Source organism: Harpia harpyja, chromosome 22, assembly GCF_026419915.1.
Source record: "Harpia harpyja isolate bHarHar1 chromosome 22, bHarHar1 primary haplotype, whole genome shotgun sequence".
NCBI classification, from domain to species: Eukaryota; Metazoa; Chordata; class Aves; order Accipitriformes; family Accipitridae; genus Harpia; species Harpia harpyja.
The window spans coordinates 20,264,515-20,280,627 of record NC_068961.1 but is presented as its reverse complement, the minus strand read 5'-3'; the positions used below and the strand labels follow the sequence as shown (position 1 = coordinate 20,280,627).

Sequence of the window (16,113 nt, the reverse complement as noted above, 5' to 3'; positions counted from 1 at the left end):
GCTCCTTCCCATCTTTCTCGGGCATTCCATACGCCATGGGAGTTTCAGGTGGGTGAAAAATGCAGGACCCAATGGCAAAACAGATACTGGGCTTTATATTTTTTATTGTTCCAGAAAACATTAGTAAAAGATGCCTCTTGCATCTAGATTCCACCAGGAGCCCATAAGCAGACAATGAGCTGGTTTTAAAAAGCGATCTTTGTACCTGCTAATACATTCAAGATGCTATTTTCTACCACTATACGCTAGGCATCTTTCAAATTTATTGTCCAGATCTCACTTTAGCATGACTTTAAGTTTAAAGAGAATTTATCAGGTCATTCACTGTATGAATGCAGCTTGTCTCCCTGTGCTAGGAAAAGTTGACACTGTGAAATCTAAAAAATTCTGAGTTTGTCAGTAAAAGGAGAGTTTACAATTTCAGTGGAATCAAAGAACTTGTGAGATCTTGGTTTTAAATGTGATTTTGTTTTCCCTTTCCTTAATTTCACATATTGATTATACGTATTTACAGAGCACAGAAATCTGAGTCTATGATTAGTGATTATTAATAACTCGGAGTTCAGAACCAAATTCAATCAAAAGTATAAAATAAATAGTCAAAACTTTGAAGTTGGTGGATCACCCTGTGTGACCAGGGAAGCAGAAATGGAAGCAGAAGTACCTTCTGTACCTCATTTGGTAAAGAATGGTGACAAGATTTCCATACCCGGCATTATTTTTAACATTTTAAAGTAAATTCTAGGACTCATTTTGTACACTTAATCCAGAAATAGTTTCCTAGACCCAAAATAACTTTTAGCTTTGATGATAGGGCTGAATCTCTTCTGCTGAAATCCCCAAGATAAATTTATCCCCAATTTTACACCCAGCAGATCACAGAACATTTACCTGTCTGACACAATAAAACCAATGGTAATTAGAAGGATTCTAAGCCTTTACAAATATTCTAAGCCTTTACTCACTCACGCATAAGGCCAGAAAGCAAAATTGTTTCTGTTTTCTCAAATCCTAAATAAGACCCTGGACCAAATCCCACTGAAGTTAATGGTACTCCTTTCGATTGACTACTGGAGATCTGACATCAGGACATACCTGCCATTCTCTTCTGTTGTTCTGCATCAGCGATGGTTTTGTGCAAAACCTTGGATAAAATATTGCCAACGGCTCTCAGGATAGAATTAGCTGAGCAGTAAAATGGAACGATTGGCCCGCTGCTGTGTTATGTATTACATTTTATTGATGTAGCAAGTACTATAGGTGTTAGGTCTATGAATACCTCTGATCTTTCCTGAATGAATTCCTCTTTCAAATCAAAAGCCTGTGGTTAAACTGGAGTATACTTTAGAAACCTGTTTTATTTGGAGAATTTTCAGGGATAAAAAAATGCACCACAGCCTTCAGTAGACAATTTCAGTGGTTAGTTGCCATCACCATTAACCATTTAGGCCTTTTTTTTAGTCAAAATTTGTCTAGCTTGATCTCCCAGGCGTGGTGTAACGTGTTCCTTTGTCTGCTAGGCTGAAGAGTCCTCTACAGCCATCCTTCTGCCCCCATATAGATACTTACGTGATCAAGTCACCCCTCAACCTGGGCTTTAATATAATTTATCTAGACTGAGTACCTTCTCTTTCTTCTACATACACTGCCAAAAATGCTTTCCAGTCTTTTAACCATGCCACTTACTCTCCTCAGAAACCTTTCTAACATCCTCTAGGTTTATAGCAAGGTGTTCTCAAGCAGCTACACAGAATTAAGACTATTTTAAACCTGGAGTAGTGGCTTGTGTTAAGTTCTTATTAGAATTATATTAGTCATAAAGGCACTAGAAATAAATAGCAACAGCTGTAAAAAAAAGGTGACATATCAGCTGGTACTTCAGGGTTAGAGCTTTAGGGAGAGGGCCTTAATGGGAAAATAAAAGGTATTTGTGCCTTCAGCACTTACAAACATCAGCTGCTTCATTTCAGTTTCTAAACATAGGTGTAGGAGCCTGACAAGAGGTGCTGTTTCATAATCTAGAAAACTCCTCCATTTATTTATTTCTATATGTGGTTTAACATCCTAAAATTTTCCATGTTGCTTTGGTTGAGGGCACCATTCTTCATCTTGCTCTTGCAAGGTTGCCTAAGATTTGTGTCCAATCTTAAGGTCACTGCAGAGACACGGTCAGAGGACTGATGCTGTGCAAAGCAACGATCCCAGTAAAGTTGATAAAGCACTTTCCTTGGGGGCAAAAGCAACACATTAAACTTTATCGTAATTGCATTTTCTTTGGAAAATTATGTTGTTATAATTCATACCTGCTCTAAGATCTCCAGTGCAATTGCTTCAGGAAAATGTTCCTATATCATGTGAAGAGGCTTATAAAACTTATTTTAGGTATTTCAGCCAGTAATTGACAGTCGGTAGACTGGTCTATGACACAGATATTTCATGCAATGAGCATTGCATGAAATTTGCATTTCATTGCATGAAATTGGCATTTCTCACCCAATCATGCTGGTGTTTTAGGAAGTTGTTCTAACAAAAAAAAAATCCTGTCAAATTTGGATGAGTGAAATATTCTACTTTTCTCTGTTTTGCTGAAATATGTCCTACCAGCAAAGCAAGGAATACCCCTGTAAAACTGTATATCTGTTCAAACAAACAAACAAACAAACAAGCAGTCCAATGTGTTATTTAAGCAAAAATGCTCAATTGCTTAGTGGTCTCATGATCGAGTTTTTCTTCCAGCCATTTCTGTCAGGCTTCTTACTTCTGGCTCTGTTGGTTTTGTTCGTGCTTTCAGTCTGTCACTGTTTTTCACACTCCTCCTGTTTTTCTCTCTCCTCTGTTGCCTTCTGCCTTTCCAAGTCCATGCGGGATGAGCAGAAACACAGACTCCTCTGACCACCACGTTTTTTTAACACGGGGGTTTTGTGCGCTAGATAGAGGTAAGGTAGGGAACGGCTGAGATCAGGGCTATGTTGTTTGATCAGAGAATTAAAAAGGAAAGTACTGGGAGAAAGAAGGCAGGACTGAAAATAAATCCCGACGCGAGGGAGTTGAAGAAAACCCTCTCTGTTGTGCAAGTCTACAGTCAGTGTCGGAGGGAGGACTATATATCTGTGCGGTCCCCCCAAGCCCTGGTCCCGCCAGGGTAATTTCTCCCATTTTACAACTTCAACGCCGCACTAAAATTGTGGCAGGGTTTCGTCAGTCGGTTCAGTGCACAGCCATTTCACCTTCCCTCATCCCCCCTCACTCCTGCAAGACGAGTCTAGGGTGCAGCGACAGCCACGAGTCAATCAAGGACGGTTCTGATTGTAAATGCCTGCAATGGTATAAATGACAGTGCTGAAGGAGATTATATTCAGAGCCACATGCATGCTGCAGAGGTCCCACCTCGAGATTAGCCTAAAATACCACCCAGATCTCGCGGTCCCTCCCAATTAGCACAGCCAGGCAATCTTCCTGACACTACAGAGGCAAAGACGTATTTTTAGCTCAGTGCCGTGCTCTCTCCCCTGAACTCCCGGAGCCCCGCTGAGCCGATGGAGTCCCAATCAGTGGGCTAGCTCTGATGCTGCCCCTTCACAAAATTGCCTGTAAAGCCAGTTCAGCGAAGGGATCTGTAATGAGCTCAGCAGCTTGGGGCTCTCAGTAAACTGCCGTGGTGAAGTGAGTTCATGGCTGAAACACCAGCCCTTTTATTCATCAGTAGCACATCAATTAGTAGTTTAACTGGCAGAGGAAAGATACAGTGAGCGTTCATTTAATATTAGGCTGATCATAGTCTGTATTTGTGCTAATTCTGGCAAGTTTTCCACCTTTTGGTACTTGAGGAGAGCTATTTTCTTAATTCCCCACACTACAAAGAACCTGATAGCCAAGTTCAGTTTAATGTATAGAATCAAAATGTAAAGATTACTAAATAAGAAGTTAAAACAATTCTTCTTACAAACTGAACAATTCAGGGAGAAAGAAAAATGTCCTAGGGTCCTGTAGGATTCATATATGATTCGTGATATTGTTGTTATACTTACGGTTCTGGTTTATTACTCTCAGAGAGCATTAAGCATTAATGATTTGCATTATGCAGGAAACACTTGTGAGTTAATCAGTGCCTCAAGTTCTTCAGTGGTTCCACCCTTTCTTTCTTCCTGTCTTACAAAGAGCTGATTTTATTACTTAATTAGTTCCTCTGGTCAAGGACTATGGACCCAAGTGTTGTCAAAGTTAGCAGAAAGAAACATCTGTCCACTCAGCCGGAGTTCTCTCCCATCAGCAGGAGGGATGGACAAACAGTTGATGGCAAACAGTATGTTCATCAACTGATGGGCTATTATTTAACACACCAATTGGAACAGTTTAGGGTTTTTTGTATTTTGTTGTTATTTATAAGTATTCAAGAAATACTTGCTGGGAACATATTTCAGCCAATTTCAGCCTATCGTGTGTTGGATCTGTGCCCCTTCACTGTTCATGCTTGCTGCTTTCCCAGAGTAACTAGTTCCCCAAGTCATACGGGGTTGTTTCTTGTCCATTACTGGTGAGTGGAACTAATAATTAGAGGGACGGAATTATGAATTAATTTCTGCTTTCTCACTGGGACATAGAATCCCCTTTTCCTTGCGGGTAAGCACAAGCCTACCCAGCTCAAGCTTAATATGTGATATTGGAAGTTCAAGATTCCTGGGCCCTTGATTCCCTCAGAAAAAGAGAAGGTTTTTTTGAAAGTCAGCAGCTATAACGAATATTTCAGATTTTAATTTTTTTCTGATGTGCTGTTCCTAGGACTCTATGATGTGAAGTCACAAGCTTAAGACAAATTTAATATCCATTCTCATTCATTAGTATTGTAAAAAAGTCTTATTCTCAAATATTTCTTTGCTCTGTTCTCAGGTGGAAAAAGAACAAAACAGTTCTGAACTTTCTGCTATCCCTATTCTTTAATATACCTACATAATCACTGCTTTTTATGTTATCTTAAAATGCCTTCTGGGGATCAACTTCAGTTCTCCTGACATCTGCCGCATGACAGAATGCCGACACCTCTGCTAAGTACCCCCCTACGCCCCCAGCAGTCTCTGTTGTAGCCCATCAGTCAGTTTTACTGGGCTGTACAAACATCTCTGTGTCTCTGCCACGTGCTGGGGCTCTGTAGAAATGCAGCTTGGTCTCTCCACCTCAGTCACCTTTTAATGGCTCAGATTTTCAACAAACACTGCTGTATTTCTCAATAGTCCCACTTGTCTATGTTTTCTGAGACTAAAATAGTCCTCTCCAACAAGGCGATATTATATTCCATATTAATGATGTTTTCTTTTCATTTATTACATGCCTATTACCCTGATAGTCATGTATTTTGTGTTTTCTGAAACTCCTCTCTCACAGTTGCTTCACCTATCTGACCTGTTCTTCAGTCCACATGTCTCACCCCACGACACGCCTGTCGCCTGTGAAGTCAAAGCTTTTCTCTCCGTGCCTTCAAGGATCTGCATCACTCGGTTCCTGCCTTTTCCCTAACCTCCCAGCTAAGGCTGGTCAGAATGATTGTCACACAGGGGGTTTTGCATCAAAATACATTCTTTTTTTGTGAAGATGGCTGAGTTATTGCCAGTGAGAACAAACCTGAATGTTATAACCTTGGAAACTGTCAGAATATAAACCTGTTGCTAGTGGCCATGTCTGCTTCCACCCATTGTCCCTGGTGTCTCCTTCCTTCTCTGCTCCCCAGCAGACGTCAGATCCAATACCCATTTTATCTTCCTTCTTCATAAACACCTATACTCAGTCTCCCAGACCAGCCTTTATACCAGGAATGTTATTTCCCAGATGCTCTAAGTACTTCACTCTGTGTTTTTTCCTAATTCTCCTCCATTTTAAGAGGTTCTTGGTAGGATCTTTGCTCCATGGTGCTGTTCCTCACTGCACTCCCTCCCAAACTAAAACCATATATTAATATATTCACAAACTGAGTTACTTTGGGTCCAGTGCCCAGTTCATGGACAGGCAATAGGAACAACTGCGTGGAATCCCAGGCCAGGGAAGGAAGAAGATGTTGAGGTGACCATAGCAAAATTCACCCTATTTTGGAAGGACCGGTGCCTTGCACCCTCAGAAGCCTGATGCTGGCTGCACTGTTGAGGTTGCCGCAAACATTTGCCGCCCACTGTGGGTCCCTCTGCATTTTCTGATCTGGGAAAGACACAGCTCGGTCCCTGCCAGTGCCTTCCCAACACAGTTCCAGCTGCGACCACGAGGAGCAACTCCACAAGGCTCTTCTTCTGCTGTCGTATTGACAAGGGAACGAGAAGCAGCCACAAATTCAGGGAAACAACAGGATATGGGCTGCTAATAGCAATACATCCCCATATATGTCCAAGACAGAAAATCTACAAGTAATGGCCTTCATTAAAAAAATAGATTTGTGGTGGTTTTACTGGTGATAACCCTGCATCAATACGTCAAATGAGTGCAGGGATGAGGCTCCTTTGCAGAGCCCTCAAGAACTGAAGTGTCGGTGCCAGCCTGATGCCAAAAAGGGTGCACAGGGGCCAGCCTAAGCCTGGCAGTCAGCTCCTCGGGACTGTCTTCCTCAGAGGCTGCAACTGGTATTCAAAAGTTGCATTCATGCGCAAGCTGGTGAGCATCCAGCAGATTCTGGAAGGCAGATGAAACATGGCTTCATTTTATAGTTTATGCATGATTTTAGAGGGGGCTTTAAATAGCATATGAAACAAGAGAAGAAAACCTGATGCTGTTCCTGAGATTTCTGCGGTTTAAAGATGAGCAGGGTAGTCCTTTGGCACAGCAAGCTAGGTCTTACTGCGAAACTACTTCTGGGAAAAACTGAGAGGATAAGCGGTCTTGTCATCTGAGACACACGACATCCATGAGCCTGAATTATATACAGGAAAAATAAAGAGTATTCTGCTTTCCTGAGTGTTTGTGAAAAATCAGCAGAAAAGGAGACTATAGATTTTAAATTAATCTCAATATTTAAAATCTGAATTTAGATAAAAATTTGGTTTCCGCTTTCCTCAGTTGTTGCTCCTGGAGTCTTCCCCTTAAGTTTTCGATTTCTGCTCAGCAATCTAGTTTTCAGAGTTGTGTAACTTTAAAGTTTCAAGGAAAACTACTAGCCAGCAGCCTCACCTTAGCGACTGTTTGTATTTTTTTCCGGTATGTTGTCTTGTAAATACGACCAGGTCTAATAATCTCCTGCATTACAGCTTGCAAAACTCCATTAACATCCAAAGGTCTGCATAGGTGGGGAATTTGACTCCTGGTTATTTAAGAAATTTTTATCTTCTTTCTAGGGTCTTTGGCATTATTGTACATGAGTAGCATAGCACAATATTGGTAGGAGCTACATATTTAGGAAAACTTCTTAGCAGCATTATAAAACACATTTAAAATTGTCAACACTTCTGAAATTATGATACCACTTACTTTGGTCTTGATGCAGAGTGCATTTATCTGCCCTTCTGTATTTGTATAAACTTGTCAACACCTTATCCGGAATAGAAAAAACTGCAATGCATCTTTTTTAGTTCATAAGTAGGAAACCTCTCTCATACAGCAATGAAAATGGGAAACTGTATAGTACAATGCTAATACAAATGGTATCATAGAATCCCACTTCAAGAAGATTTCAGTGAAAAATAAAAAGTAAATCTGTCTTAAATATATTTGGTTAACAGAAGTAAAAAATACTTGACATCAGTTCGTTATATATTAAGGTAAGCAGCTACAGCCTCATTTGGACATGGCCAGTGTTTCTTTAATCATCAGAGGTCCGTTGCCAATTTTCAGAACTTATATTACAATGGCAACCGTTCTGCAATGGCATCGTAAATACTGTGGGAATACAGCACAAGTACTGGTGTGAATGCAATACCTGATGAAGTTCTTGAAGCCACCAAGTAACGGCAAGGGATATCTTTGTTTTAGACTGAGAAACAATCAGAGTTTAAACAACTGATTGCAGCACTGCTCTCCAGTGACTGTCGCCTAATGCTTTAGACGACATCCCGGGCTGTCCAAAGCTGTTTTTTTCGCTACTCTTCAGTAACTGCCCAAAACACGGGGTGCCTCACCGTTCAGCCTGAGGTTGTTAGGTGCCCAAAGTTAGCTTTCAAACACCTTTAGAAACCCTGAGTCTGGAAATTTTGGTGACTAATCTCTTGCCTGAGATACTTTATGATCTAAATGCATTCAAAGGGATCTAAATGTCACCTAAGTCCCGGAAGAGGAATTCTCTTTCTCTCTCAAAAATAAACAAAAACGTTTTTGCCAGGACTGTCTACTCCTCAGTGAGAGCCTAATCATGAAGCTGAAGTCCTTCACCTTTTTGTCTGCCCTCTTGTTGGGAACCGTGCAGTGGCACTCCTCTTCCAGCGTCAGCAAGATGGATGAAGAAAGCGCCCACAGAGGTGAGCCAAGGATCTAATATTGGGGGGCTACCTTGTGGGTGCTATATGTTCAGACCTTGTCAGGGCCTCTGATCCCTGTGGGAGCACTGCAGAAAAAGGGAGAAAGTGCACTTTAGACTCATAGAATTGTTTAGGTTGGACAAGACCTTTAAGATCATCAAGTCCAACCGTCAACCCAACACCACCACGGCCACTAAACCATGTCACCCGTGCCTCGGACTGAGGAGCTTGCCCTTTGCGTAGCGGCACTACAATGTTGTAGGTTTTCTTTGGTGATGTTTCTGTTGTTCTTCTTCTTACGGTTGTGTTTATTTTCAATTAGAAAAATAGCATAAAATAAAATGCACAGATACAGAGACTGTGTTTTACACTATACCCACAGCTTCTAGTGAGACCTTCGGGCCCTTGTGTGATGTGGGGCTGGCTGGTGTCCCCCCTGCCCTGGGATAACGCTGCCTGCAATAGCCTAATCCGGGTGTCTGCCCTGTGGCTCTGAGACAGCGCTCGTCACAGATTTTTGTGGACTTTCGGTATAAAGTGACTGAAATCATGAGGTGCCGGGTCAGAGCCTGCTGGAGAGGGGGTCTCTGTCATGATGCTGACAGTGTGTGCTGTGTGGTGTGGGAGGGGGCATGAGGGCATGTGGATGCCAGGTCGTGCAAGGACCTCTGGGAGAGTTCCACAGGGTGACTCAAGGCAGAACGAGCCACAGTCAGTGCATCCCACAGCCAAGGGGTTTATTTGTTGTATGTCCTTCAGCAAACTGCCCTATTGACTCTGCTCGGGTTTCCCTCCACAGGAATATGTGGTCTTACTGGAGAAGGGATTTGGGTGTAAACTAGCACGTGTGCAGCAAAGATGTCAGGGTGACCATGTTCTGGGAGTAAAACTAGACTATTAGAGTAGACACAGCCTTTGTTGCAGAGTTAAACCCAGCTCCTGCACTCTTGATATCCCTCCCATCTATCCCAACAAGCTGTCACCTGAGTTTGATGGTGCTTCCAACCCAGGCTGACAATCCTGCCACAGTGTTTGGGTAGCAGCACTAGCAGTCTCTTTCCCCTCAGCTGATGCTTAACCTGTTCTGCAGTTAGAGAAGATGACAGGGAGTACCGTCGCCTGGGCAATGATGTTCTTCTAACACTTCATCACAGTTAACCCCTGCACTGCAGAAATGCAATGTGTTTTCCCAGAGTTCAGTGGAAAAGAGTCACAGCCAGGTTTACCAGAACTGAATGTGGTAAGGGATGTCAAAGACAACAGGAGGGCTTCTGTAAGTACATACGTGACAAAAAGAAGGCTAAGGAAAATGTGGGCCCACTGCTGAAGGAGTTGGTGGACCTGGTTACGTGGGACATGAGGTACTGCGTGTCTTCTTTGCCTCAGTCTCTACTAGCAAGACCAGCCTTCAGGAATCCCAGATCCCAGAGACCAGGGGCAAAGGTTGGAGCAAGAAAGAGGTACCCATGGTGGAAGAGGATCAGGTCATGGAGTACTTAAACAAACTGGACATACATAAATCCATGGGTGCTGACGGGATGTACCCATGAGTGCTGATGGAGCTGGCAGCTGTCATTGTGAGGCCACTGTCAATGATCTTTGATCAATCATGGTGATTGGGAGAAGTGCCCAAAGACTGGAGAAAAGCAAATATCACTCCGATCTTCAAGAAGGGCAAGAAGGAGGACCCGGGGAACTACAGACTTGTCAGCCTCACCTTGATCCCTTGAAAGGTGATGGAACCATCTTGGAAACCATTTCCAGGTACTTGAAGGACAAGGAAATCATCAGGAGTAGTCAGCATTGCTTCACCAAAGAGAAGTCATACTTGACCAACCTGATAACCTTCTATGCTGAAATGACTGGTGTGGGAGATCAGGGGAGAGCAGTGCATATTGTTTACCTGGACTTCAGTAAGGCTTTTGACACTGTTTCCCATAAAATCCACATAGAGAAGAGGTTGAATTGTGGGCTGGATGAATAGACAGTGAGGTGGATTGAAAACCGGCTGAATGGCTGGGCCCAGAGGGTGCTGCTCAGTCTCATGCAGTCTGGTTGGAGGCCAGTAACTAGTGGTGTACCCCAGGGGTCCAATCCTGTTTAACATCTTCATTAATGATCTGAATGTTGGGGCAGAGCGCACCCTCAGCAAATTTGCAGATGACACAAAACTGGGAGGAGTGGCCGATATGCCAGAGGGTCGTGCTGCCACCCAGATGGACCTTGAGAAGCTGGAGTGATGGGCTGACAGGAACCTCATGAAGTTCAACAAGGGGAAGTGCAAAGTCCTGCACCTGGGGAGGAACAACACCAGGCACCAGCACGTGCTGGGGGCTGCCCAGCTGGAAAGCAGCTCCGCAGAAAAGGACCTGGGGGTCCTGGTGGACACCAAGTTGAACCTGAGCCAGCAATGTGTCCTTGTCACAAAGAAGGTTAATGATATCTTGGGCTGCAAGGTCAGGGGAGGTGATCGTTCTCCTCTACTCGGCACTGGTGAGGCCATAAGGGAAGTACTGGGTCCAGTTCTGGGCTCCCCAGTACAAGAGAGACATGGACATGCCGGAGGAACTCCAATGAAGGGCCATGAAGATGATTAAGGGACTAGAGCACCTCCCATATGAGCTAGCCAGCTACGCTGGCTTTAAGAGAGCCATGGGCCATCAAGTGAGGGCAAATCTCACAGCCAAGGCAGGTTGATGTTTGTCACAACAATGACAAAGCGCAGTGTTTCTGAGGACTATTAGCCAGAGTTAATGTTTACAGTAACATGCTTTTTCATAAAGAAAGGGGTCAAATTAGGAGCATGGGCTACTGTATTTTCTTTCTTCAGCAGTTGGGGATCACAACACGCTCTTACCATGTAAATGAGGGGTGAAATAACAGATCCTTTTACACTGTTTTTTGAGCAGACAGGATTACAGCACAGATTGTGTTGTGAAACAAAGAATAGCTCCACAGGAGCCATGACTCTTCCTATGAATCATTCTGTCCCTCCTCTCCCCTTCCCATATACCCTTTCTTTTTGTAATTTTTCTTAAAGGTAAATATCTTCTAGATGGGAATGCCATACCAACTGAATGGTTGGACTTAAAAATGGCTAAAGTTGGCTGTTTACTAGCTACAATTTTATTTAATAAGTAGTGACTGATAATGGTTATTTGCCTTCCTACTTGGAGACAGCTTTAAACATAAGCATATGCATTGTCAAAATTATAAACATACCCTTCCCCTAAAGTGCCCCTAAATAGAAATAAAAGTCATAATACACCTCCAATACCAGGAGAGAAATTGGGGTGGAGGGCCTGGAGAAGTGAGGTATATGTTTTTCTGCGTAATGTTATGTTAACAACAGCTATGAGTGAAGAGAAATTACATATGGAGCCATACTGACATTTACAGGAACTGTTGTGGAGAACCTGAAATACATAACAGAGAAAATAAGAGATTTGGAGTGAAAAGGTTACATCACATTTAGAAATCGAAGGAAACAAGTGTTGCAGTTCATGATAATACAGGTGGAGAAAGGATTACAGGTGCGTCTAAGGACTGCTTGGAGAGCATTAATGGACATTGTTTCCCTGTAACTTCCAATGGGCGATTCATCAAATACTCCCTGATGTGTGTTTTGAAGTGAGTGCTTCTTTTTGTGCATCCAAGGTGCTCTGTTCATATTCCCAAGGGCTGGTTTTGCTCCTTGGAGCAAAGCAGGAGCAGTCGAGTCTTCCCTGACTTGCACTGACTGGAGTAGCCTTTTTGGTCTGAGCCTAACAACCAGTGATTTACAAGATAAAGTAATGACAAAATCTTATTTTTCCTGATCCTCTAGCCTGGGAACAGGGAACCAGCAGCCAGCTCGGCAGCATAGCAGGGAAAGATAATTTTAAGCAAGAAAAATGCTATCTAGCTGCTGAAGCCTGCTCTGTGTCTCCTGCAATGCTCAGTGGCTGGCCATGATCTGGCCCAAAGTACATTCACTTGCAGTAACACTGACAGACATAATGTGTCACATATCACTTCACAGTAATTTCCTGGATTCAGCAATTATTTCACTAATGTTTTGTTTCAAGTCTTCAAAAGTGTCTAAGTGTCCAAATTTGATTTTTCATGCATATAAGTAGTCTTAAGAAGCTGTGGTACTTTTGTACAAAAGATGATGCTTCAGGAGCTCACTGCAGGATGAATATCTGCTATAAATATTATTTCTGTGTTTGTGCTCATTAAAATGTGAAAAGGTAACGTTTGAATACACACATATATTCCAGGTATTTCTCTGGGAAAGTATTTTTTCAAATTATTCTTACTGACTTATTGAGAAGCTGTTGACTTACCGATCAGCAACAAAGAAGTGCAAATTCCTATGAAAAAGGAAAAGGAAAAAGGGAAACAAGGAAGGATAGGAGAGGTGAGGAGAAGAAAGGGAAAAGGAGAAGAAAAAGAAGAAAAAGAGATCTAACACACAGAGGAGTGAATATGAGCCTTAGAACAGCCTAAGGACTGGTCACAGGAAAAACACAAAGTAGGTATGGCTTTATGTAGGAGATACAGTCGCTAACAAGACGTTCAACTCATTAAAAGACATTTCTAAGTGCTTATGCTTCTAAAATACCATCTCCAAAACACCCCAAGATTTTCCTTTTGGTAAGTACATAGCACATCAAGGCTGATTAATTTGTTAATGTGAACTTTTGAGGGAAGAGAGATTACAGCAGTAAAGGTTCTGACATGTAAATTAAAGTGGCTGGGTTACACTAAAAGAATATTGTAAAACGCCATGTGTGCCCAACTTTATAGACAAAATCCGCATGATTCTGGGGGGCTTTCGTGGTCACATAATTAAGGACTGCGAGGGTGTGCGCACACCCGGGTTAGGAAGGGTTTTGTCGCTGATGTTGTGAACACAGTTTTAACTGCACACGCAGCCCCAGGGGCCTTGTGTTCCCGGGCAGATGGGGACAGAAGTTACCTAAATTTTAACTGTTTCACTAAGAAAATCCAGTGAGGGCTTTTGGACAGGGAGATTCCAGGATTTAGCCCAAATGGGAGGAATCTTTGTGTCCCTGGTGAATTATGATCCGCTTTGTTACAGTAGCACAAATAGTGCTAGCCAAAAAAGAGACAGCTCTTGTCTTGAAGAGTATGCATTCTTACTATTATTTTATTTGTATTCTTCCTCCTTAAAATTAGCCACTGCTTACAAAGTATCCACAATAAATCCAAACAGTGGGATGGAGACAGAGATTGACTAAGTGAAACCTGCCCTAAGTGTGCACCCAAGAGATCAACAGAAATCAATTTGCCTTGCAGAGGTAGGTGGTTATACATAAAAGCTGAGAAAAATCATACTGGAAGCCACAGGAACACTTTCAAGTGGGAAAATTGGGGATTGCCTACTGCATATGCCCTCGCTACCGGAGAGTGTGTGCGTGTGTGTGAGTCACGGAGAGAGATACCGAGAGACAGAGGGTGGAAGACAGAGAACGAGAGAAAGGGGGGGAAAGAAAAAGGGAGGAAAAAAGAAATCACTAGAAACACGCAGATGCAAAAGTGCAATGGTTGTATTAAATTATTTTGAGCTTTTTGTGCAACTTACATAATTCTCAAGTAGAAGAAAATAAAGCCATAATTTATGCACAGTTCTCCCTAGCAAGTAAAAAAAAAAAAAGAAGTTATTTTTACAACCCCCTATATTGATTGTATTTTTAGAACACTTTCTAAAATAAGTGGAGAATTCAATCCTACTCTCTGAGGCATGTCAATTTGTGCCCACATAGTCGATGGAAAGATTGAACCCTAAGTGCAGATCATGACATTCTGCTGTGATAAAAGCTGTTTCTGTTTGCTTTAACACTCATGCATAGTGGTAAATGCCACCTGTGACACATTGGGATAAGTATAACTATATTGCATTCAGTGATTGCAATACACTGAAAGTTGTTTCTGAAAGTTATCTGACTCTCTCTACTTAGATAACTTAATTTTCTTTAAGTGTTTTAAGACAGGAGAAGGCAGTCAAGCTATAGACACAAATAAATTTCACTTGCCAGGAGGTTTTTTTCAGAACATGATACCAATTAACAAAAAATAATACATGTCTTAACAGAAAATCAATCTGTGATCTACTTAGGCATGCGTTTGGTTCTAACCCTGTTCAGGAAAACCCTTGAACTCTTGCTTAGATCCTCCTTAATCATGCCTGTAGGCATTGCTTAATCAGCGCTATGGTAAATATCCATTCGCCCAACCACTGCCCACCGTATCTATTTATGCACGTAAGGCCATGTATATATTAATAATCAAGATCTGGGCAGAAAAGTGCCCTTCAGCCTGCTCTTTTCGTTGCTCCCAGACACTGGCCTCTTCCAGTGGTACCATCCAATGAACTTGTTTCCACTATTATTTAAGTCACGGTGGCTGTGAAAGCAGAACCAGAAACTGCCAGAACCATCTAAATCAATGAAAATCTATTGCTCAGGAATCCTGAACATGTCTCACAGCATTATCTCCCCAGAGATAAGGCCTATAAGATTGCAGTGCTGCCAGTGGCGTCTTTCTTGTTGTATGGTGTGAAAGCTCAGAGAGGGCAGCAGGGCGGCAGACTGCCTTCCGTGAAAACTTGTGCAACTTTTCCAACTGTCTCTTCATCCTCCAGGTGCCTCCTGCTTCAGAAAGCTCTTCACTGCCATGGACCTCCCAGGGAAGCCTGTGTACATGTTTTTGTTTGACTTTGGTGGCTACTGTAGCTATTATTTATTAATCAGCTTTTTGGGTGAGGAACCAGCCGGGAGCTCACACGCCGAGGTCCTGGTCCACGCACGGAGCTCCCGGACACGGTGCCAGCCCATGTATTATGAATTACATGGCAGCAACAAATTCTCTTCTTCGCCAGCCGTGTCGGCTGTCCAGGTCCTTGCCTGCCATAAGGATGAAGAACTGTCAGGTTCCAACTCCAAAAATCCTTCCTGCTCCCTCCTCTGCGCTGCAGCCCATGCTGGCCTAGTTTTGAAGCATGCTGGATAATGGATGTGAGCAGCTAAAATTTCCTTCCTGTGTAAGATAACGTGCCCTTTCTAATATTAATTTCCAGAGGTCCCCAAGCTCTTTAGCAATTTAATAAATCCAGGTGGGCACTTAAAAATAGTGAGTATTGACAGGCCCTCTGATAATAACAAATACGTGAAAACGGCTGTTGGTTAAAATTTTGCTGAGAAACTATTTTTGTCCTTGGGCAACATTTTGTTACTCTGCTTGCATGCCTCGGTGTGTTTCCTACTGAGCTGGCTATATAGTTTTATAGATATAACAATACATACGCACGCATGCATTATCTATATATCTCTTGTTTGCTAAACCTGAAGTAATTTTTGTAATTATACACATAATGTATTTTACCCAAATACACAAAGAAGATTTTTTTTTTTTAAATGCCACTTAGGATCTAGATTTAACTTAAACCACTACTTAGTCTATCTTCCTTAATAGGATAGTAAAAAGGAATTTTATGACAACATTATCAGTAGCATTTTGCTGATAATTAGAATAACAATAATAATACTGAGATATTTTTTCAGTAATAATGGTGTTATTAATGAGATTTTTATGAAAGACAGACTTCTTTAGTATAATTATGAAAATTGATCTTTTGCATTTTACTTATTCACTGAAATCAGATAAGTGGCTTAACTACATGTAT

At 42.1% G+C, this 16,113-nt stretch overlaps 1 long non-coding RNA gene across 1 annotated transcript in view; it reads left to right on the top strand.

The window, feature by feature from the left end:
- Positions 1-15,869, top strand: part of LOC128135282 (uncharacterized) — a 407,736-nt gene extending 391,867 nt beyond the window's left edge. The window contains exons 2-3 of the long non-coding RNA XR_008233040.1: positions 13,608-13,729; positions 15,073-15,869. This is a non-coding gene — a long non-coding RNA (uncharacterized LOC128135282). The remainder of the gene's footprint in view (positions 1-13,607; positions 13,730-15,072) is intronic.
- Positions 15,870-16,113: the final 244 nt, after the last annotated feature.